This window comes from Sapajus apella, unplaced genomic scaffold, assembly GCF_009761245.1.
Source record: "Sapajus apella isolate SASKATOON/1434 unplaced genomic scaffold, GSC_monkey_1.0 scaffold45, whole genome shotgun sequence".
Classification (NCBI taxonomy): domain Eukaryota; kingdom Metazoa; phylum Chordata; class Mammalia; order Primates; family Cebidae; genus Sapajus; species Sapajus apella.
The window spans coordinates 6,948,466-6,972,422 of NW_022436985.1; the positions used below are offsets into that span (position 1 = coordinate 6,948,466).

The 23,957-nt window shown below is 35.7% G+C and overlaps 1 protein-coding gene across 3 annotated transcripts in view; it reads right to left on the reverse strand.

The window, feature by feature from the left end:
• Window positions 1-23,957, reverse strand: part of CCSER1 (coiled-coil serine rich protein 1) — a 1,343,925-nt gene that overhangs the window by 533,280 nt on the left and 786,688 nt on the right. The window lies entirely within an intron of this gene.

The window sequence follows — 23,957 nt, forward strand, 5'->3', positions numbered from 1 at the left end:
CTTGGCCAAGCCAAGCACTCATACATCCTAAGGCTGAGCTAATGAGGAAGCCTGTTTCCCAGGAAAAGAGCAGTGGCTGAGCTAGCTGAGACACCTTACTCAACAGGTCAAACAATTCTAGTACCCAACTTCCCTGGAGCTTTATTATCTCTCTAGAGTCTAAGCTGCAGAAACACCCACCTTCCAAATGGGAGTGGAGTCATTATTGTGCTGCTCCCTACCTCCAGGGTCCAAGCCACAATTGTGTTCCACAATTCTAGGCCCTGGCTGTTTCTGCACTTGGCCTCTTACAGTCCAGGATAGTGCTCAGTCCCACCATCCTAGGATCTAGAGTCACCACTACACAATGCCTCATTCCCTGAGACCTGAGTTACCACTGGGCCCTATTGACTCTGGTACACAAATTGCAGCTACACCTTGCTTCGTAGACCCAAATCTCCCTTTCCTCCCCAGAGCTAAGCCAAAGTTGTGCGCTGTCCCTCAGGGTTCAGTGTCATAGACACAACCTGGTCCTCTAAGCCCAACCTGCTAGGGAGTGCCTTAGAGTCAGAGACATTGGCTCTGTGAAGAATCTACATTGAATTCTGCAACAGAGAAGAAATCTGCAGCCCAAGACCCAGGTGCCACAATAGATTCTTCATACTCTGAGTCTAGGACCTTGGCTCCACAGCTGTTCTGAGCACCTGCATTCTGAACCCAGCACTGCTACAGATTGCAGGCCATGCTACAGGTTGCAGGACATGTCAGACACAGCACCAAGAGAAGACCCCTAAACTAAGTATCCCTATTTTGAAGAAAATGAGAATAGAAGGACCCCAAAAGCCCATGCCACTAAGGAACCTAATAACCTATGCTAGTGCTGTCACCACAAAGTGCTACAACCTAGGCCACAGAGCACCCACAGTCATAACTGATGTGAATCTCACCTGAAGAAGCTGCAGTGGAGGCTGTACCATTGCATTTACTCAGAACCAGAATCACCACACTGTTCCCAAACAGCACAGTTAAACTCAACTGCAGGTGAAAGTCTTTCCCTAGAAAAGCCACTATATAAAGTTTGAAAGAAGTCATTTCTAGACCAGATTCAGACATCAACATGGAGATACAAAAAACATGAAAAAGATAGAAAATATGACACCCTAAAGGAATAGAGTAACCTCTAATAACAGAACTCAAGAAAAAAGAAAGCTACAAATTTCTAGAAAAGGAATTCAAATCATGATCCTAAGGAAACTCAATGAGATACAAGAGAATATAGATACACAATTTTATGAAATCAAGAAAACAATTCATTATCTGAATAATACATTTAACAAACAGATGGATACAAAGAAGAACCAATAAGAAACATTAAGAGGTGAATAATTCAACAAGTGAAATGGAAAAATACAGTATAGAGCTTCAACAGCAGACTAAGTGCATCAGAAGAAATACTACCTGAACTTGAACGTAAGTCATGTAAAACTACCTAGTCAGAGGATAAGAAAAAATAAGAATGAAAAAGAATTAATACAGCCTATGGGACTTAAGGGTTACCATTAAGTAAACAAACAATATTATGAGATTTCCAGAAAGGAAGAGTCAAAGATGGAGCAGTAAGCTCATTTCTTATAATTGCTAGAAACTTCCCAAGTCTTCAAAGAGATATGGACTTCCAGATACATGAAACTCAAAAGTTCCCAAACAGATTCAACCAAAAATTGTCTCTACCAAGGCATTTGTAATTAAACTGTCAAAAGATAAAGACAAACAGGAAATTTTAAAAGAAGCAAGAAGCAAGAGAAACACATCACGTTGGATGTATAAGGTAATCTCCATTAGACTATCAGTGAATTTTTCAGCAGAAACTGTGCAGGCCAGTAGAGAATAAGATTATATATTCAATGTGCTGAAATGGCAGGTGTTCCTGCCATTCAGGAACACCGTATCCAGCAAAGCTATCCTTAAGAAATGAAGGAGAAATAGTCTTTCTCCCAGACAAGTAAAGGTCAACTAATTCATTACCACTAAGTTTTTCCTAGAAGAAATTCTTAAGGGAGTTACTCAGGTAGAAACAAAAGGACACTATCTCTAACATAATATCTTTAGAAAGTACAAAACTCTCAGGTAAAGGTAAATATACAGTTAAATTCAGAATCCTGAAAACTGTTACAGTAATCTATCAATAGTATATATATCTTTAGTCTGAATGCTAAAAGTCAAAAGAGTAAAAAATAATGATAGCTATATAAGATTTAGAAATTCCATAATAAAAAAGGTATAAATTGTGACATCAAAAATATAAATTGTGGGAGGAAGGGTAAAAATCTAAAGGTTTTGAATGCAAATAAAGGTAAATTTTATCAGTATAAAATAGTCTGTTACGACAATAAAGTGTTTTATGTAAGTCTCATAACAACCATAAAGCCAAAAACTATAGTAGATACAAAATTGATAAATATAAAAGAATCAAAGCTTAGCACTAAATAAAATCAGGATCTCACAAAGATAGATAATAAGAGAGTAAAAAAAGGGAAAAAGAGAAACAAACTAACCAAAAAACAAATTACAAAATGTCAGTAGTAACTTCACAGATCAAAAATTATTTTGAATATAAACAGCTTAAATTCTCCAATCAAAAGACACAGAGAAGCAGAACAAATTAAAAAATAAGATTAAACTATATGCTGCCTCCAAAAGACCCATTTTAGCCTCAAGGACAAACATTTGCTGAAAGTAAATGGATGGAAGAAGATAATCTATGCAAACGGTAATCAAAAGAGAGCAGGGCTGGCTATATTTAAATCCGATAAACAGACTACAAGTTAAAAACTGTCACAAGAGACAAAAAGGATATTATTTAATTATTAAGAGAATAATTTATCAAGAAGATACAACACATTTAAATACATATGAACTCAACATTGAAGCACATAAATATATAAAGCAAATGTCAATGGATATAAAGGAAACAGTAAATAACTATACAATAATAGTAGAAAATTTCAGTACTCTACTGTCAACCACATAGAAAATTAATTTTAAAATACTGGAAATAAACTGTACTCTAGAGAACATAAACCTAATAGAGTTCCAAAAGTACCAGAATACACATTCCTCTGTCATGTATGTGGAACATTATTCAGAATAGACCATACGACAGGCCATAAACAAGTCTTAATGGATTTAAAAAAATTAAAAGTATATTAAGTATTGTCTTCAACCACAGTGTATGAAATTAGAATCAGTAAAAGGAGGAAACTACACAAATACATGGAAATTAAACATCATGCTTTGAGTGACCAACAGGTCAACTAAGAAATTAAAAGCAAAATTTAAAAATTTTAGAGACAAATTAAAATAAAAATACAACATACCAAAATCTATGGGATACAACAAAAGCAGTACTCAAAGGGAAGTATATTGCAACAAGCATGTCAAAAAATCTAGAAAGCTTAAACAACTAAACTAACATTACACCTCAAGGAACTTGTAAAACAAGAACCAAAAATTACTAAAAGGAAAAGAAATAATAAATATCAAAGCAAGAGTAAAAGAAATAGAGATGACAAAACAATAGAAAAGATCAACAAGAGTTTTTTTTTTTTTTTTTGAAGATAAAATTGACAAATGTCTAGCCAGAGTAACTAGGAAAAATGAGAAGACAAATAAATAGAACCAAAGATAAAAAAAAAGTAGATATTATAATCGATACAACAGAAATACAAAGGATCATGAGACAAGAAATGGATAGATTCCTGGACACATATAAGCTACAAAGATTTAATCATGAAGAAGTAGAATTTTGGAACAGACTAATAATAAGTAACAAGATTGAATCAATAATTAATTTGTCCATCAATGAAAAGCCCAGAATCTGATAGCTCCACTGCTCTGTTCTACCAAACCATTAATGAACTAATAAAAATTCTTCCCAAACTATTTCAGATAATTGAAGGGATGAAATTCTTCCAAAATCATTCTATGAGGTTTGAATTACTCTCATACCAAAATCAGACAAGGATATAACCAAGCAAGAAAATTATAGGTCATTATCTCTGATGAACACAGATGCAAAATCCTCAACAAAATACTAAGAAACTGAATTAAATAGCACAGTAAAATGAAATCATTCACCATTATCCAGTGAGACTTACACCAGGGATACAATAACGGTTCTACATATGCAAATCAACAAGTATGACTCATCACATTATCAGAATAAAGGACAAAAACCATATAATTATTTTAAAAATGCAGAAAAGCATTTGACAAAATTCAATGTTTTCTCATGATAAAAACTCTCAACAAATTAGGGATAGAGAGTATGTACCTCAAATCAATAAAAATCATAAATTATAAAGCCACAGCTGACATCATACAGAACAGAAAAAAGTTGAAAGATCTAGAGCAAGGCAAGGATGTCTACTTTCACCACTTCTATTCAACTTAGTACTAGAAGTCATAGTTAGAACTATTAGACAAGAGAAAGAAATAAAAGGCATCCAAATAGAAAAGGTGAGGGCCAAATGATCTTTTTTGCAGGTGACATCATTTCATATATAGAAATTGCTAAAGACTGCATCAAAAATAACTGTTAGAACTAGTAAATGAATTCAGTAAAATTGCAGGATACAAAATTAACCTATATAAATTAGCAGTGCATCTATATGCTAATAAAACAAAAAAATTCATTCACAATAGCTACAAAAAATATAGTCAATAATAAATTTAATCAAGAAGGTGAATGATCTCTAAGTAATAAATTTAACCAAGAAGGTGAATTATCTCTATACTGAAAATTATATAACACTGGTGAAAAAAGTGGACTAGAAGACAAATAAGTAGAAAGATATTTTGTGTTCATGGATTGGAATAATTACGATTGTTAAAATGCCTATACTACCCAAAGTAGTCTACAAATTCAATGCAAGTTTTATCAGAATACTGATGATTTTCTTCACAGAAATAGAAAAAGAATCTTAAAAGTCATATGGAATCATAAAAGATCCCAAACTGTGAAAGCAGTCATGAGCAAACAAGAAAATGATAGAGGCATCATGCTATCTGATTTCAAAATACACTTATAAAGCTATAGTAACCAAAGCAACATGGTACTGACATAAAAACAGATATATAGAACAGATATATAGAGAGCCCCAAAATAAATCCATATATCTACAGCCAACTGTATAGAGAGCCCAAAAATGAATCCATATATCTATAGCCAACTGATTTTCAACAGGGAGCTAAGAACACACATTGGAAAAGAACTATCATTTCAATAAGTGGTTCTGGGAAAATTGGATATCCACATGCATAAGAATGAAACTAGAACCCTATCATATACAAAAATTAACACAAAATTATTAAGCTGTGCAATGGTTACAGAGTTTCATTTATGCAAGAGGAAATCTAGAGCTCTGATATACAACAATATGCATGCAGTTAACAATACTTAAACATTTTTTTAATAAGGTGGATTTCATATTATGTGATTCTTATCAAAAATTTTTAAATATGATTCCAGGTTAGAGGCAGGCATATAAATGCTTTTGGTGTTTAACAATCTGAAGATTCATTCCCTTCTCATAAAATTGTAAAAAATTATATTTTAATTTTTTCATTTGTGTGTGTGTGTGTGTGTGTGTGTAAAATTGCTTCATGATATATAAAACAATTAAATTGAAAGTGGTCTAAATATACTTTGTAAAACCATAGTTTTTATTGAAGGCTAAAAAGCCACACATTTACACTTGAACATTATCAATACTTTATTGTCTCATCTGACAGAAGGACTTGTCCTTAGTGTCAAAGAAATAGTTTTCTGGAAAAAGACTCTTGTGTTAACTCTTGTCACAAGTGAAGGAAGAGTGGCTTTCAGGGCTGTTGATTTGAAAGGTATATAAAAGTGGACAAGAAATGTATTTCTTAGGGTGATGCAGAGTTTAAACAAACCAAGATGTCAGATATGGAATGCTCAGACTGAATTTGCAAAGAGATGTCCAGGACAATGTGGTCAATATTCATTTCATACTTCTTTCTTAAAGTCCTACTTACAGTTGCTAAGTTCCCAGTCCCACTTGTGCTAATCAGAACAGAGACCAAGGTCTTGGAGGCAAGACCTGAAATAATGTCTCTATGACTGTATTTCATCAACCTGAATAAAGCTGTACAGAATTTAGAAATCACACTTATCACTAGATGAATAAATTATTCAGAAATAAATAAAATGTTAATATCAAAGACAAAATATTTTTATTTATGAGCAAAGAAGGCAGAGCTTAAACATTGAATTGAGAAATATGAGAAGCTTTCATAAGTCGAGATTTTGAGTGTTTGAAAATGCCTTTCAATTTTTTTTTCATTGAGATTATATTGTCTGATACCTGTGGGCCTTGCAGTTCAGTGTTAAACATAGAAGCCCATATTCAGGCACCTTTTGGAAGATTCCTAAGTCTCATACAACATTGTTTTTCATTTGCCATGCACATAGAACTCAAGAAAGTAATTACACTGGCCAAATGAATTTTCTGAATGCACACCTGATTTCATCATGGAACAGATGAAATTATTTCACGATCACTTATTTTTATCTTTTTACCAAAAAGGCTATTTTTAAACACTAATTCAGGTGGCAGAGTTGCAATGACCTCATGTTAAAACCGTAAAATGAGGTCCTAATGGAGAGACAATGACTCCCTGAGCACTGAAAGGCTTAGGAGGTGGCAGGCTGGCATCATCTGTCCATTAAGATGAGACTTGGGAAAAGGGGAACATTATGGTGGATGGGAGCCAGGACTAGATTGCAGCTCACATTTGGACAGAGCAGTGTGAGGAGTCTCACATTGTAAACTTTTGCTCTGCAGGTATAAACCAGGAAAGCCCAGACAACCCACAGATTCACCGAAGGAAGCAGATTGCTCCTGTAGGACCTGGGAGACTCCAGATACTGTGGGTGCCCAAGCTGTGGAAGTAGAAAGGGAAATTGCTCCTGAATACACACCCTCACTGGGGAACCTGAAGGTCTAGATCACAGAGAAGATTCTGACCTCTAGAGCTGAGACAAATTAAAGAACCCAGTGAAATACAGAGGTAGAGGAAGAAGCAGGAAAAGCCCTATGGGCTTGTTGGGTCCCCTAGAAAGCCATTTCTGCCCTGCCTTTCAGGGGTCCTTGGAGAGGGCAGCCAGACACCCTGGGAAAAGGTCACAGAGGAAAGGAAATTTCCATCTTAACTCTGTTAACAATTTGAACCTATTGAGAAGTCTCCTGGCCAGAGCTCCAGGGAATGCTCAAATCCAGTGTGCAGACTCCACAGGTGAGGAAGAACAAAAGCCCTAACTGCTTTCACAGCTGGGACACAGGTAGACTGGGACAAGTTCTCAGCCCTCCTTTCCCAATGCTTGGACACAGACTCGGTTCTGTTGGAGGGAGTGAGGCTTTTGGGTTGCGTGGGAGCTGGGTGAGGCCTGTAACTGCTGGCTTTCCCCCACTTCCCCGACAACCTGCATGACACAGTAGAGGCACCCATAATCCTTCCAGCAATATAACTGTGTTGACCTGGGAACTTCACTGCCATCCACACAGCAGCGTCAGCAATGCCCCACCCAAGGAAAGTCTGAGCTCAAACATGCCTAGCCTTGCCCCTACCTAATGGTCCTTCCCTACCCATCCTGGTAACTGAAGACAAAGTGCATATACTCTTGGGAGTTCTAAGGCCTTGGCTGCCACCTGTTCCTCCCCATACTACTACAGCTCCTGGCAGAAGCCCAACTAGCAAAACAAATGCGCATTAAGCAATGAAAGCCAAGGACCCTCACAGAGTGCATTTCATCCCCTTGCCACCTCCACCAGAGCAGGTGCTGGTATCCATGGCTGTGAGACATGCAGATGGTTCACATCACAGGACTCTGTGCAGACAACCCCCAGTAACAGCCCAGAGCCTGGTAGACCTGCTGGGTGGCTAGGGCCAGAAGAGAGATCACAATCACTATGGCTTGACTCTTAGGAAGCCACATCCCTAGGAAAATGGGGAGAGTGCTACATAAAGGGAACATCCCATGGGACAAAATAATCCAAACAGCAGCCTTGAGCCCCAGATCTTCACTCTGATATAGCTACTCAAATGAGAAGGAACCAGAAAAAACAATTCTGGTAATATGACAAAACATGGTTCCTTAGTATCCATCAAAAGCCACACTAGCTCACCAGCAAAGGACCCAAAACAAGAAGAATCATTGATTTACCTGAAAAAGAATTTAGAAGATAGGTTACTAAGTTAATCAGGAAGGCACCAGAGAAAGGCAAAGCCCAATCAGTCTAAGAAAATTTTTAAAATGATACAAGAAAGTGAAGAAAAAATATTCCATGAAAGAGATAGCATAAATTAAAAAAGCAAAATTTTATGAAAGAATGGACACACATATAGAAATGCAAAATGCTCTGGAAATTCTCAGCAACAGACTAGAACAAGCAGAAGTAAGAACTTCTAAGCTCAAAGACAAGGTCTTCAAATTAGTCCAATACAAAAAATAATAATAATAATAAGGAAAAGTGATCAAAGCCTCCAAGAAGTTTGGGACTATGTTAAACAACCAAACCTAAGAATAATCAGTATTCCTGAGGAAGAAGAGAAATCTAAAAGTTTGGAGAACATATTTTGGGGAATAATAAAGAAAAGCTTCCCTGGCTTTGCTTGAGACCTAGGTATCTCAATACAAGAAGCTCAAAGAAAACCTGGAAAATTTATCACAAAAAGATTATCGCCTAGGTACACTACTGTCAGGTTGTCTGAAGTCAAGACAAAGGAAAGAATATTAAGACCTGAGGCAAAAGCACCAGGTAACCTATAAAAGAAAACCTATCGGATGAACAGCAGATTTCTCAGCAGAAATTCCACAAGCTAGAAGGGATTAGGACCCTATCTTCAGCTTCTTTAAACAAAACAATTATCAGCCATGAATTTTGGATCCAACAAAACTAAGCTTCATAAATGAAGAAAAGATATTGTCTTTTTCAGACAAATGCTGTGAGAATCTGCCACTACTAAGCCAGCACTATGAGAACTGCCACAAGGAGCTCTAAATCTTGAAACAAGTCCTGGAAACATATCAAAACAGAACCTCTTTAAAGCATAAATCTCACAATACCTATACAATGAAAATACAAATAACAAAAAAGTCAAATTAAGGTATACAGGCAACAAACAGCATGATTAATGGAATAGTAACTCACATTTCAAAATCAACAATAAATGTAATGGCCTAAATTTTCCACTTAAAAGATACTGAATTGCAGAATGGATAAAAATTCACCAACCAACTATCTGCTGCCTTTAAGAGACTCACCTAACACATAAGGATCCATATAAACCTAAAGTAAAGGAGTGGAAAAAGACATTCCATGAAAATGGACACCAAAATTGAGCAGGAGTAGCTATTCTTGTATCAGACAAAACAAATCTGAGGTGAAGAAGACACGTGAAAAATTGTCAGAAAAAAATGAAGAAGAAGAGGAAAAGATGAGAATATTCTGTACAAAACTATCTCAAAATTTTAGGAGTGGATACTTCTCTCAACTCATTCTATAAAGCCAGCACCACCCTGATACCAAACTTGGCAAAGATACAATGATAAAACTACAGGTCAATAACCCCATTGAGCACAGATGCAAAAATCCCCAAAGAAATATTAGGAAACTGAATTCCATAGTATATCAAAAAGTTAATTCATCATGATCAAGTAGTTAACGCATCATGATCAAGTAGGCTTCATTCCTGGGATGCAAGGTTGGTTCAATATATGCAAATCAATAAATATGATTCACCACATAAACAAAATTAAAGACAGAAACCATATGATCATCTCGGTGGATGCAGAAAAACCTTTTGATAAAATCCAACATCCCTTCATGTTAAAGCCCCTCAATGCAAGGCATCAAAGGAACATACCTCAAAATAATAAAAGCTATCTATGACAAACACACAATGAACTGAAAGGGCAAAACTGAAAGTATTCCCCTGGAACAAGACAAGGATGCCCTCTGTCAGCACTCCATTCAACATAATACTGGAAGTGTTAGCCAGAGCAATCAGGAAATATAAAGAAATAAAAGGCATTCAAGTAAGTAAGGAATAATTCAACTTATCTTCGTGGATGATATGATTCTATAGCTAGAAAACTCAAAAGTATCTGCCAGAAAGCTCCTGGAACCTATAAACAACTTTGGCAAAGTTTCAGGATACACACTCAATGAACAAAAGTCAGTAGTATTTCTATAAACTAATAACATTCAAGCTGAGAGCCAAATCAAGAACACAGTCCCATTTGTAAATGCTACAAAAAATAAAATGTCTAAGAATACATGTAATCAAGGAAGTCAAAGCTCTCTACAAGGAGAACTACAAAACACTGCTAAAATAAATCACAGATGACACAGGCAAATGGGAAAATATCCCATACTCCTGAATTTGAAGAATCTATGTTAAAATGGTCATACTTCCCAAAGCAATCAACAGATCAGTGCTATTCCTATCCAACTACCAATGTCATTTTACATTGGAAAACACTATACTAAAATTCATATGGAACAAAAAAAGAGCCAAGAGTAGTCAAAGCAATCCTAAGTAAAAATAACAAAGCTGGAAGCATCATATTACCCAATTTCAACCTATACTATAAGGCTACAAAGTGGCTTATATTATAATGTAGTATGCAACTAAACTATGCATACTATGCTATACTATACTATACTATACTATACTATACTATACTATACTATACTATGCATTAGCCTATATAACCTATACTAAAAGGTACTGGTACAAAAACGACCAGTGGAACAGAATAGATAACTCAGAAATAAAGTCACACACCTGCAGTCATCTAATCTGCAGGAAAGTCAACAAAAATAAACAATGGAGAAAAAATTCCCTATTCAATAAATGGTGCTGAGATAGCTGTCTAGACATATGCAGAAGGGTCCAATTTGGACCCTTTCCTCTTACCATACACAAACACTAACTGAAGGTGGATTAAATATTTAAATATAAGACCTCAAATTAGGAGAATCCTAGAAAAAAATAAACCTCAGAAATACAATTCTGGACATGGACCTTGAGAAAGAATTTATGATTAGGTTTTCAAAAAAAAAAAAAAAAAACAATTGAAAACACAAACTGAAAAGCAGGGTCTAATTAAACTACAGAGCTTCTGTACAGCAAAAGACACTATTAACAGATGAAGCAGACAACCTAGAGAATTAGAGAAAATATTTGCAAACAATGCATCAAACAAAGGTCTAATATCCAGTATCGATAAGGAACTTAAACAACTGAACAAGCATAAAACAACCCTATTAAAAAGTGGTCAGAAGACATAAATAGACACTTCTCAAAAGAAGACATACAAGTAACCAACAAATGTATGAAAATGCTCATCATCACTAATCATTAGAGAACGCAAATTGAAACCAGGATGAGATATCAACTCATACCAGTAAGCATGACTATTAGTAAAAAAACAAAAAACAACAGATGTTGATGACGCTGCAGAGAAAAGAGAATGCTAATACACTATTAGTGGGAATGTAAATTAATTCAGCCACTTTGAAACAATTTGGACATTTCTCAAATAACTTAAAATAGAATTATCATTCAACCCAACACTCCCATCACTGGATATATAGGCCAAAAGCAAACAAATAGTTCTACCAAAAAGGCACAGCACTCACATGTTCATTGCAGTACTATTCACAATAGCAAAGATGTGGAATCAATTTAGATGCCCAACAACGATGGATTGGTTAAATATGATACATATATACCACGGAAACCTATGGAGCCATAACAAAATGAAATCATGTCTTTTGGGGCAACATGGATTCAGCTGGAAAACATTATTCTAAATAAATTAATATAGGAACATTAAATACTGCATGTCCTCACTTATAAGTGGGAGCTAAACACTGGGTACTCATAGACATAAAGGTAGCAACAATAGATACTGAGGACTACCAGAGCAAGGAGGGAGGGAGGTAGGCAAGGGTGGGCAAACTTAACTGTTGGGTACTATTCTCCATACCTGGGTGACGGGATCATTCATGCCTAAACCGCATCATGCAATAGTCCAGGTACCAAACCTGCATACGTGCCCTCATAATTCAATGAAAAAGTAAAGAAAAAATTTTGTGTAATGCTAAATTAGATTTATGGATGCAAGTGATGACAAGCTGACTTAAGCTTTTAAAATATAATGCCCAAATTACATTGCTTATAAAAATTAAAGGTTATTTTCATAGTAAGAATAAATTTTATGCATTTTATATCATCATTTTTATTTTTGTGAATTGGCATAAAATAAAGCATGCATCCCGTTAGAAAAGTATAAAATATTAAAAAGGAAATCTAATTTCACATGTTTTGCTGATGATTTAAAGAAAACATGGGGAAAATGTTATGTAAAACACTTTGTTGAGAGAGGAAAATCCATGGAAAATAAAATAACTAATTATTTTAAAAATTAGGCTGGGCATGGTGGCTCATGCCTGTAATCCCAGCACTTTGGGAGGCTGAGGCAGGTGGATCACTTGAGGTTGAGAGTTCAAGAGCAGCCTGACCAACATGGAGAAAACCTGTCTCTATTAAAAATACGAAATTAGCCGGGCATGGTGGCATATGATTGTAATCCCAGATACTCTGAAGGCTGAGGCATGAGAACTGCTTGAACCCAGGAGGCAGAGGTTGTGCCAAGCAGATATCACGCCATTGCACTCCAATCTGGGCCACAAGAATAAAACTCTGTCTCAAAAAAATTAAATTAAATTAAATTAAATTAAAGAGAAGTGAGTTTTCAATGAAAATTTAAAGCAAATTTTTAATCGAGAAATTCTAGTGAGCATATTTTATTATTTTCAGGGGAATACCAAGATCACATTAGCAGGAGCTGGACTTCAATATTATGCTCTCAGTTTTCATCAGGTATCATTGGAAGAAACTGATAAATTAAAAATCATGTATGTGTTCATTATCAAACTCTAGGTTATTTTCTCTCAGTGCATCCTTTATAAAGTTTCCAAGGGAGAAATTTCCTTACCAGTTTAGCAAGAGGGAATCTTTACTTCTCCTCAGGAATGGGAACACTTCCTTCATTTGGATATTAATAATAAGAACTATAAAACTTATATGCACATTCTCCATACACATTTGTGTTTGAGTATGCATGCGTGTGTGATGAATTCCAGGGAGCTCGCAATCATAAATTCTCACAAAACTAAATGTGCATTTACTATATGGAGTAAGCAGAATAATGCCACCCTTCTCTGCCCCCTCCCCCAAATAAAGATGTCCACGCCCTAATCCCCAGAAGCTGTAAATATGTTACTTTACTTACAAAAGGGACTCTGCACAGGTGATCAAATTAAGAATCCTAAGATAGAAATATTAATTTGGATTGTCCATGTGGGTCCAAAATGTTCACAAAGTACTTATAACAGGAACAGGAAGACAGGGCAGTCAGAGCCAGAGGAGGTGTGATGACAGAAGCAGAGGTGAGAGAAAGAAAAGCGAGAGAGGGAAGGATGTGAAGATGCTGTGCTGCTTGCTTTGAAGATAGAGGATGGTGCCATGATCAAGAAGTGTGGACAAATTTTAGAAGCTGGAAAACACTAGGAAGCAGACTCCCCTAAAACCTCCAGAAGGAACACAAACCTGCCCATACCTTAATTTTAGGCCAGTGAGATTTCTAACTCCTACAGTTGTAAGATAACAAACTTTGTATTATTTAAATCACTGTGGTTCTTTGTTACAGTGGCAACAGGAAGTAAATACACCATAGAATCCAGCAATTGGCTGGGTGCGGTGGCTCACGCCTGTAATCCCGGCACTTTGGGAGGCTGAGGCGGGTGGATCATGAGGTCAAGAGATCGAGACCATCCTGGTCAACATGGTGAAACCCCGTCTCTACTAAAAATACAAAAATTAGCTGGGCATGGTGGCGCGCGCCTGTAGTCCCAGCTACTTGGGAGGCTGAGGCAGAATTGCCTGAACCCAGGAGGCGGAGGTTGCAGTGAGCCGAGATCCTGCCATAGCACTCCAGCCTGGGTAACAAGAGTGAAACTCTGTTTCAAAAAAAACAAAAAAAAAAAAAAAAAATCCAGCAATTGTATTCTTGGGTATTTACTTCAGAGAAATGAAACCTGTTTACACAAAAATGTGTACACCAATTTCACAGCAGCTTTACTCATAATATTTAACAACTAGAAGCAACCCAAATATCCTTCAAGGGGTGAAGGGTTAAACAAACCATGGTATAAACACACCATGGAGCACTTCTCAGTAATAGAAAGGGGCAAGCTATTTATACAATCAACTTAGATTATTCTTAATGGATTATACTGAGTTAGTAAAAGCCAGTTTCAGTTTCAATAGATCATATAAGGTATGATTTCCTTTCTATAACATTTTTGAAATAAAAAAAATTTAGAATGGAGTACAAAATACCGTTTTCCAGGTTTAGGGATAGTAAAGGAGGTGAAAGTTGGTGTGAGAACTTTGGTAAATGATTAAGAAGAATTCTACTGGTAGAATTATTTAAAGTTTTAGTTCATCTAATAAAAGTTATATAATCCATCCTTAGCTAATCAATTAGAATACAAAATGATCACACTGCCAGTGGTAATATTTTAATCTGTTTTTATTTTCTTCTTCATGACTGGGTCCACTAATAATTGCAAATAGGTGGAAAGCCTTCAGAAATAATAAATAAATGGAAGTATCATCTACAGACTGATTAATGAAGTAGCTGTCTTAGGAAGTTAATATATAAAATGTATAGCCCAGAAAATTTATTAAGATACCTTAAAATGGTCCCAACAAGTTCTCAGTAGAAGCTTGTGAAACAAAAAGTTAAAGAGTGCCTTATTAGAAATATCATTCATTATAGAGATTTATATCTAATGCCTACCCTTCTACAACACATATCTACCACAAAGATTTGGCATTTATTAATAGGACATTTTATATTAGTGCATGTGCTCATCAGTGATTCAAATGGTCTATGCAGATGCAAATAAAGCCCTATTTAACCTGTATATTTATTCCTTTTATTATTTATAGCATTGTTGGGCTATATAAAATAGTATTCCGATTATAATTATTTTGAGCATAAACCATGCATCTAAATTTACATCTAGATTTGACAAAATCTTAAAATCTGAACAAACTGAAAATTATACACAAAGGTGATACCTACCTATAGTTACGTATCTATATAGTTAAATCAAATTATCATTTAAAAAATAAGAATAAAAGAAGAATCAGAAAGACATATCCTGTTGTTTAATGGCCACATATGAGTCCACAAATCAACTATGGAACATTTACGGTTCTAAAAATCTACCACTTGGTGAAATGAAAAGCATACAGTTTTAATTTGGATCTTTGAATGGCAACACACTGAATTAATATAGTCTTTCTTAATTGTGTTATTATGTTATACATTTTGGTTTGAGTTCATATTCATAAAGAATAATATAACTTTAAACAATTTTGTAATAATAACTCTATATTTTAAATGTTGGCTATGAGTAGAAAGTAATCTCAGTTTAATTAGCTGCTTACTTCCATATGCTAAATTAGAGCTACATTACTAAATAAAAACCTTTAAATTATATAGTGAAAAAATATCCAAACATAATTACCAGAATCTCTACAGGAAGATGTAATTACTATGGGCTAAATTCTTCAGTTTCATTTTTGCATCTCCCACAGAAGCCGATAGACACAAACAGCATACATACCTAAGGGCTGAATATCAATTTACTGTGAATTCTTCTGGGCAATGTCCAAAAACTAATGGAAAATATATCATAAAAGCATAAAATAAACATTTTCAATGATGTATAGCGAAACCAACTTAAGATATCATTCATTCCTTTTAGAAGCAGTCATATAGAATGTTCAATGCTAACCTTGATTTTCCAAGCAACTCACTCTCTGTCCTTGAAGAAGTTATTTAATTAGCCTACATCTAACTTTATGCATCTGTGAAGTGGATATAATAAATATTCATTTACCTCATGGGAATGTTTGGAGAATGCATGTATGTAAAATGCAAAAAGATTTGTAGATGAAAGCTATGGAGCAGAGTGCAGAATGGAAAGCATGTCAGATATTATGCTCTGCTCTGTGTCTAGAACATTGTTGGCAAGCGGTAAGCATTACTTGATAATAACTGCATTTAGAATAACCACCAGAAGCAGAAACCTGAATATATATGGTTGTTGAACAACATGAATAGATAACTATATTCTGGTGGAGCTACATGATCTGACTTTTAATCCTACCATAGTGGATTAATAAATCACCAAAGAAATAGGCTTTTCCAAAAAAGAAACAACATACTAAAAGGTTTAACAACTTCAACAATAAATACATGTAGCTGGAGAGCATGTATTTAGCATACTGGTCAAAACTATGAGTTTTGATGTTAGGCAGACCTGGTTTCGATCACAGCTTTACCTTATATGTGACCTTGGATAAATTGCTTTACTACATTTACCTAATCAGTTTTTTAAAAAAGAGTAATAAAATTGAAAATAGACTCAAAAGTTTTGTGAGGATTAATAAAATAATGTATACAGATGGCTTATCTTACTTTTTTTTTTTTTACTTTACAATTGTATGAAAGCATTCAATAGAAGCCATACTTTAAGTACCCATGCTGCTTTTCACTTTCAGTACAGTATTCAATAATTACATGAGACATCCAACACTTTATTATAAAATAGACTTAATGTTGGATGATTTTGTCCAACTGTAAGCTAATATAAGGGTTCTGAGCACATTTTATAGTTAGGCTAGACTAAGCTATGATGTTTGGTAGCTTACGTGTATTGAATGCATTTTCTTTTTTCTTCCTTTTTTTTGTAGAGATGGGGTCTCCCTATGTTGCCTAGGCTGGAGTGCAGTGGTTATTCACAGGTGTGATGATAATGCACTACAGCCTAGAACTCCTGGGTTCAAGTAGCGCTTCCATCTCAGCCTCTCAAATAACTGGGACTACAGGAGCATGCCAGTGCACCCAGCTAATAAAATTTTTAACTTATAATATTTTCAACATATAATGGGTTTGTCAGGATGAATGCAACCATATCATAAGTAACATCTGTATAGAGCACTTAACATAATGCTGACATATAATAAATAGTATTTACCAATTACTCCATAAATTATTAAATACCTACTATATGTCAAATATTATATATTAGTGATTGTTTATGTCTTCTCAAAATTCATATGTTGAAGCCCTAAATCTCAGCATGGTAGTGTTTGGAATGGGTACCTCTAGAAGGTAATTAAATAATGAGGATGCAGTTCTCATAACAAAATTAGCACCCTTAAGGAGACTCAAGACAGATGATTTCTCAGCCACAAGGCAGCTATCTGCAAACCATAAAGAGGGCCCTCATCAGGAACAAAATTTGCTGATACTTTATCTTAGACTTCCTAGTCTTCAGAACTATGAGAATTAAATGTTTGGTGTTTAAGCCATCTAGTCTATGTATTTGTTATAGCAAACCTAACCATTTAAGACATTAATATACTGATTAAGAAACTTTCAAGAAGCTTACATTCTAGAAGAGAGACAGAAAAAAAAAATAAGGAAATAAGCATAATAATATCAGTTGATGAGATATGAAGCAGACAAAATAGATTGTTATAGATCATTCGTTATCCATTATAGCTGCAAATTAAATCATCTGGAAAGCTTTTAAAAATTGTGATGACTGAGTTCCAGCCTGGAATAATTTAATCACACTTTCAGGTCTGTGTTCCATGCACACTGTATCTAAGATGCACCATTATTAACAACAGTAAAAAGAGAGAAGAGCAATCTGTAAAGAAAGGAACTGTGTTGAGATTGATGTACACACAAAATTGACTATATTTACATCAAAATATCAAAAGAAAGTTGACTATTTGGATTAACATTTTGGGATTGATAGAGAGGCTGGGACACAGATTTCGGAAGCAACAGTACACAGTAGCAGTTGAAATCACATATGAAGATGCCATTACCGAAGCAGTATATTTACAGTGAGGAGACTAAGAATTGTGGACAGAGGACACTTAAAGTGGCTCCCATGATGCCCACTTCCAGTTGTTCATGCCTGTATGTGAGCCCTACTCCTTGAAATTGGGAAGGATCTGTGACTTGCTTTTAAATAATAAATAGAATGGGTATGATTTGGGTATATGATTAGATGGTTACATAAGATTGTAGCACCTATCTTCTGTGGTTTCCCTGGGGAACCCCATGTAATAAGAATTGTGAGGGGCCTCTAGTTGCTGACGGTGGCCTCCAGTCAATAGCCAGCAAGTAACTGAAGATCTCACAACCCTACAACCACAAAGAATTGAATTCTGCCAACAGTACGAATGACCTTATAATAATCATAATATCTTCTAATAACCTTTTTCCAGTTGAGCTTCAAATAAGACCACAGTTTTCAAGTTTTCATGATTACCTTGATCTCAGTATTGTGAGACCCTAAGCAGAAGACCTAGCTAAGCCATGTTTTAATTCCTGACCCAAAACAAACTGTGAGATAATAAATGTATGTTGCTTAATTGACTAAAATTGTTGTAATATCTTTACTTGGCAATAGGCTTTCTAGATGTGACAAGAAAACAAGATGACAGTTACATTAAAGTGGTATCTATAATTTAATTTTAAATACTTTTGTATAAGCAGTGTGATATCATGCATGAGCTTATGCAAAATAATGGAATTCTCACTCTTGAAGTATCTGCTTTTAGACCTTAAATTCTTAGTGTGCTTGAAACATTTAAACACCAAAGAACATTAAGATCCCCCAGTTAATGACACAATGGCACAAGTTTTGTGCTAGTGTAATTAAAATTATCTGCATGTTTGGCAGAAATTTATCAGAGATTGCTTTGGTAATGATAATTCACTTTCACAGCTACAGTCATTTACTAAAGTAAAAGTAAAAGTTGTACTTAACCAGGCTGCCTTAGATCATTCAAATAGGAAGAGCTTCAAGGAGAGAACATTCAATAATCTGGAGTGCAATAAAGTAACAAGAAAGGCAATTACTAACAAGTATTCTTTGATTGTCAACTAACTTCAATGTTTACTCCAGAACTGTCAGTGATAGCAACATCCAAAGTCAGATTGCAGTAGGTAGGTGGTAAATAACTGATAACAATGAGTGTAAACTACTCGTTTCAGAATCTTAGCTGAGGAAAAAAGGAGAGAGATGGAGAAGTAGTTAGACTGCAACATACAGTTTTGTTGTGGATTGAATTGTGTTGCCTGTAAAAGATATGTTGAAGTCCTAAGTCCTAATCATGGCTACGACCATGACCTTATTTGGAAACAGAGTTTGCAGATGTAATTAAGTTAAAATAAGGTCATATTCAATGAGAGTGAGTCCTAGTTCAACATGACTGGGATCCTTAGGAAAAGAAAATGTAAACACAGGGAGGAGAATGCCATGTGAAGACATAGACATACAGACATAGAGGGAAGACAGCCTTGTGAAGGCTAAGGCAGAAATTGGAGTCATGGTGCTGCCAGCCAAAGGATGCCTGGAAGTTCCAGAAGCTGCAAGACAAAGGCTTCAGAGAGAGCATGGCCTGACGGTACCTACAGAGCCTTCAGGCTTCTAGCCTTCCAAACTCCACTAAATTCCTGTTGTTTTAAGCCACCTAGTTTGTGGGTAATTTGTTATGTCATCTCTAGAAAACTAATACAAATTGATGAGAAGATAATCTTAGGATATGAGTGGCTTAAGTCTGCTCAAACTAAGGAGAAGAACACAAGGAAATACAGAAGATGAGGAGTCAATAAAGGGGACCTGAAGGGAAGAACATCTTGGAAGAGACAAAACAGGATCAAGAGACTTCAGCCTGCTGATCATTTCCTCACAATACTACCTCAGTGCGTGTTTAAAGGGCAATTCCTGGGCTCCAATACCTGCCTAAAAATTGCAGTCTTTGAAAATGTAAGCTTGAATTCTGTAAGCTTATTGTGATCTGATCACACTTAAGTTTAAGAAACACTGATTTAAAGAGTAGGTAGTTAAATCATGAAAAGGTAGAATTTGAAATTTTAAAATTCTACTACCACTGCCTAGTCTCAGACTCAACCCCAGGTCTCTTTGACTAATATTCTTGCTGCTCCTATAAATGCGCAATTCATGACAAATCTACATATTTATAGGTGGTAATAGCCACATTTTCCCAGATAAATAGTAAGACCTGTTCTAAACTTTAGAATATTTTAGAAAGACCCAGGGAATATATTGTACTTACACATTTGTGGGCCCTACTGTCAGAAATTCTGATTCAGCACATCTGGGCCCGAGAATCTAGACCTGCAGGAAGCACTCCATCTAATTTTGAAAGAGGGGCAACCTAGACATGCTTTCCAGAAGCACTCCCTGATGAATATTCACTGCAAGATCAAAGCAATTGCAGGGTCTGATAAGCAGAGTCTGATAAAACAGCCAGAGTGCTGATGAAACTTAGGCAGCATTAAGAGCTGTCAGCATTAAGAACTGTAATATCTAGATCAAGGAAGGTAAGTGTCTATTCTCTGCAATGGCCAAACTGAGCATTGTGTTTGGTTATGTACATCATATTTTAAGAAGAACATGTCCTTATTATATGGCACATTTTGCCCCAGTGAGTAGAATTCATATCATTGAGGCCTAGGGGGATAAAGAGTTCAGGCCCTGTCAGGGTGTTGTTCTATCCTGTAGCTGGAACAGTCTCCCGGAAACTTGGGAGAGATCATGCTCTACTTTCCACTTTAAGGCACTCTTTGAACTATTTTGTTGAGAGTTGCTTAATTTAAACAAATAAATAATTAAAGCATTTAATACACAATAGGCATTATGTGACAAATAAAGACCCATCTCATAGTGTCACACAATCTCTTAAAGTGCTTTTACATTTCAAGATTGCATCTGGGTCTAAAAGTCTCATGGACAAGACATCTTCTGGGTGCCCTAGGTCACTAAACGTTCACAGGAAACAATAATCTATGCTAGAACCATATAGTTTCTGATATTAATGCTTTACATGTTTCCAGATCATCCCTGCTTCCACCTCTCTTCCTCTCTGCCTTTCTTACTTTCTCTATCTCTAACTCTATCTCCCTCTTTTCTGGCAACTCTAAGATTTGTTTTTACAGTTTAGTGGTTTTCAACACTGCTAAAGATTACAGTCATTCAGGGAGCTTTTGCAGTACTCTCTGAAACTCTAATCCAAAGATCAAAAATAAATTTCAGAATGGGAAACATGTCAATTTTTCAGTCTTATGCATCTGACATTTCTAGCCATTCTTTCTTCTACCTTTCAAAAGGAAGATCACTCATCTTACTGTAGACATTACTTCTGCATGCCAGTCTTTTATATACGCTTACAGTAGAAATCTCTTCAGGCATTCTTCCATTTAAAATGAAACCATTACTCTTAGAAGCTATCTCAGGTAGTTTCCCCGTTTTTTCTAATGTTCTGTGTGGAGATGGACGGAATGTATTTTAAGTGAGGATAAGCAGATCTTTTTCATTTTCCTTCAGAACGTTATACCCCAGATGTGTTTCATTAACTCAGAAAAAGAGCATAGAAATGGTAAACAATGATACACAAATATCCGCACTGATTGTATTTCCCAGCAACTCAAGCTGTTCCATAATAATGTCTTAGTTTTATTTTTGCTGCAATATTTAAGAGGAGACTGAAAGGCCCAAACACACAGGCTCCATGATTCTTCCCTGCTACAAAGTGTAAAATCTCTCTTGAAGCCAAAGGAAAACGTCTCTTGGCTATAAACGTGGTTCAATATCCTCAGAATTTCAGGATCTGCCTCAAATTATTCAACATGAAATGTATCAAAGCCTTAGGAAACTGTATGAAACTTTTATGTTCCCATGTCATGGATTGCTAAATGGAATTCTTGGTGAATGCATAAAATATATATTCTGTAGCTTATTCTGGTGTTCAATACTTCATTTTCCAACTTGGAGATGCTGTGTCTATCCAAGTCTGTTGATTAGTTTACTTTCAAGAAGGGAAAGTAAAATAAAAACAATGATGAAAAAAAATAAAAAATAAACAAAACACAAAACAGACCACTAGTGTGTGCCAAATCTTGCTGGAGAATCTCATTGTTTACTTATTGAAATGGCTTCTAATTTTCCATGTATTGTCAAAGCTTAAAATAAGTAGTGAAAATACCAGTAACAAATACAACATGTGAGAGTTGCAGAAATGCAAATGAAACAAATTAGCCATCAAGTCTATTATATTATTGTAAGTATTTATAGTTTTCATTTCTAAAAGGCAAAAATTAAATGTAAATATTACTGGAACCCTCCCATAACATGGACACATCAATTTTAGAAATATCCCTGTATTTTATGTTATCAGATAAAAACATGATGATTAGCACCAGGAAACATTGGTTTGATTTAATGGAATCAAAATTTCCTGCTGACCTTTTACAAAGATATGACTATTGAGCCAGTTAAACTGGTAGAATAAGAACAAAAAATATCAACATTATGTTAAATGAACTAATAAAATGTCGAGACCAGGACATATAAGCTTGTTTTTTTTTCATTTTTTTTTGTTTTTGAGACAAGGTCTCACTCTGTATCCCAGGCTGGAGTGCAGTGGTTGCAACCACGTCTCACTGCAGTCTTGACCTCCCTGGCTCAAGGGATCCTCCTGCCTCAGTCTCCCAGGTAACTGGGACTACAACAAACTCTGTCTGACTCATTTTTAATTTTTCAATTTTTATTTTTTGCAGAGATGGTGTCTCACTATGTTGCCCAAGCTGATCTCAAAATCCTAGGCCCAAGTGATTCTCCTGCTTCAGCCTCCTAAAGTGTTGAGATTACAGGCATGAGCCACTATGCCCGGCAGTTTAACATTCTTTATTCCAACTTAGCAAAACTGTGGAATTTAGTTCTGATTTTATGCAGCATATCCTCTTTCTTATAATTTCTAATAAAATATTGGCTAGACCTGTGAAAATTATAAAACCTGAATATTTCAAACATTAGAGGATATTAAACCTTATAGGGTTTACATAAATAAATTTTACTCTATTTAGTAATATGACTTTGTTACAGCAGTACTTATCAAGCTTATCCTCTGGGTACCATGAACAGCTGAGGTGAATGAATTTGCATCCTCTGTAGGACAGGTCCAAAGCAAGCTGCTATGACCTGTGCAACATATTTTTATGTCTAGTGTTACAGATTTTTAAAAAGGTGGTAATTTTATACAATAAACATATAAGTTGAATTAAAAAGTAATACAAATTCAATTTTTTTCCTCCTAAATTATCTAGCAATTTAATAGTCCTGAATATGAACGAGTGCCTTGGTACAAGAAGCATATATTTAAGAAATTGGGCAACATCCGAAAATCTCAAAACACTAAGGGAAGCTATATTCCAAAAGGCTTTGTTTTGAACCAGATAAAAAGGATGCTTGGAATTAAGACCTACAGGAATAGATAAGTCCAGAACAAGACAAAACAGTCACTAGGCAAATGTCATAAACAATATCATGTTTTCTTTAGATTTTTTGGTGAATTATAAAATATTCACATGAAACCAAAAGACCCAGTCAAAGTGCTATGAAAGGGCTATGGATAAAGGGCACATTGAAAAAGGAAGGCACTGGCCGGGCGCGGTGGCTCACGCCTGTAATCCCAGCACTTTGGGAGGCCGAGGCGGGTGGATCACGAGGTCAAGAGATCAGGACCATCCTGGTCAACATGGTGAAACCCCATCTCTACTAAAACTACAAAAAATTAGCTGGGCATGGTGGCGCGTGCCTGTAATCCCAGCTACTCAGGAGGCTGAGGCAGGAGAATTGCCTGAACCCAGGAGGCGGAGGTTGCGGTGAGCCGAGATCGCGCCATTGCACTCCAGC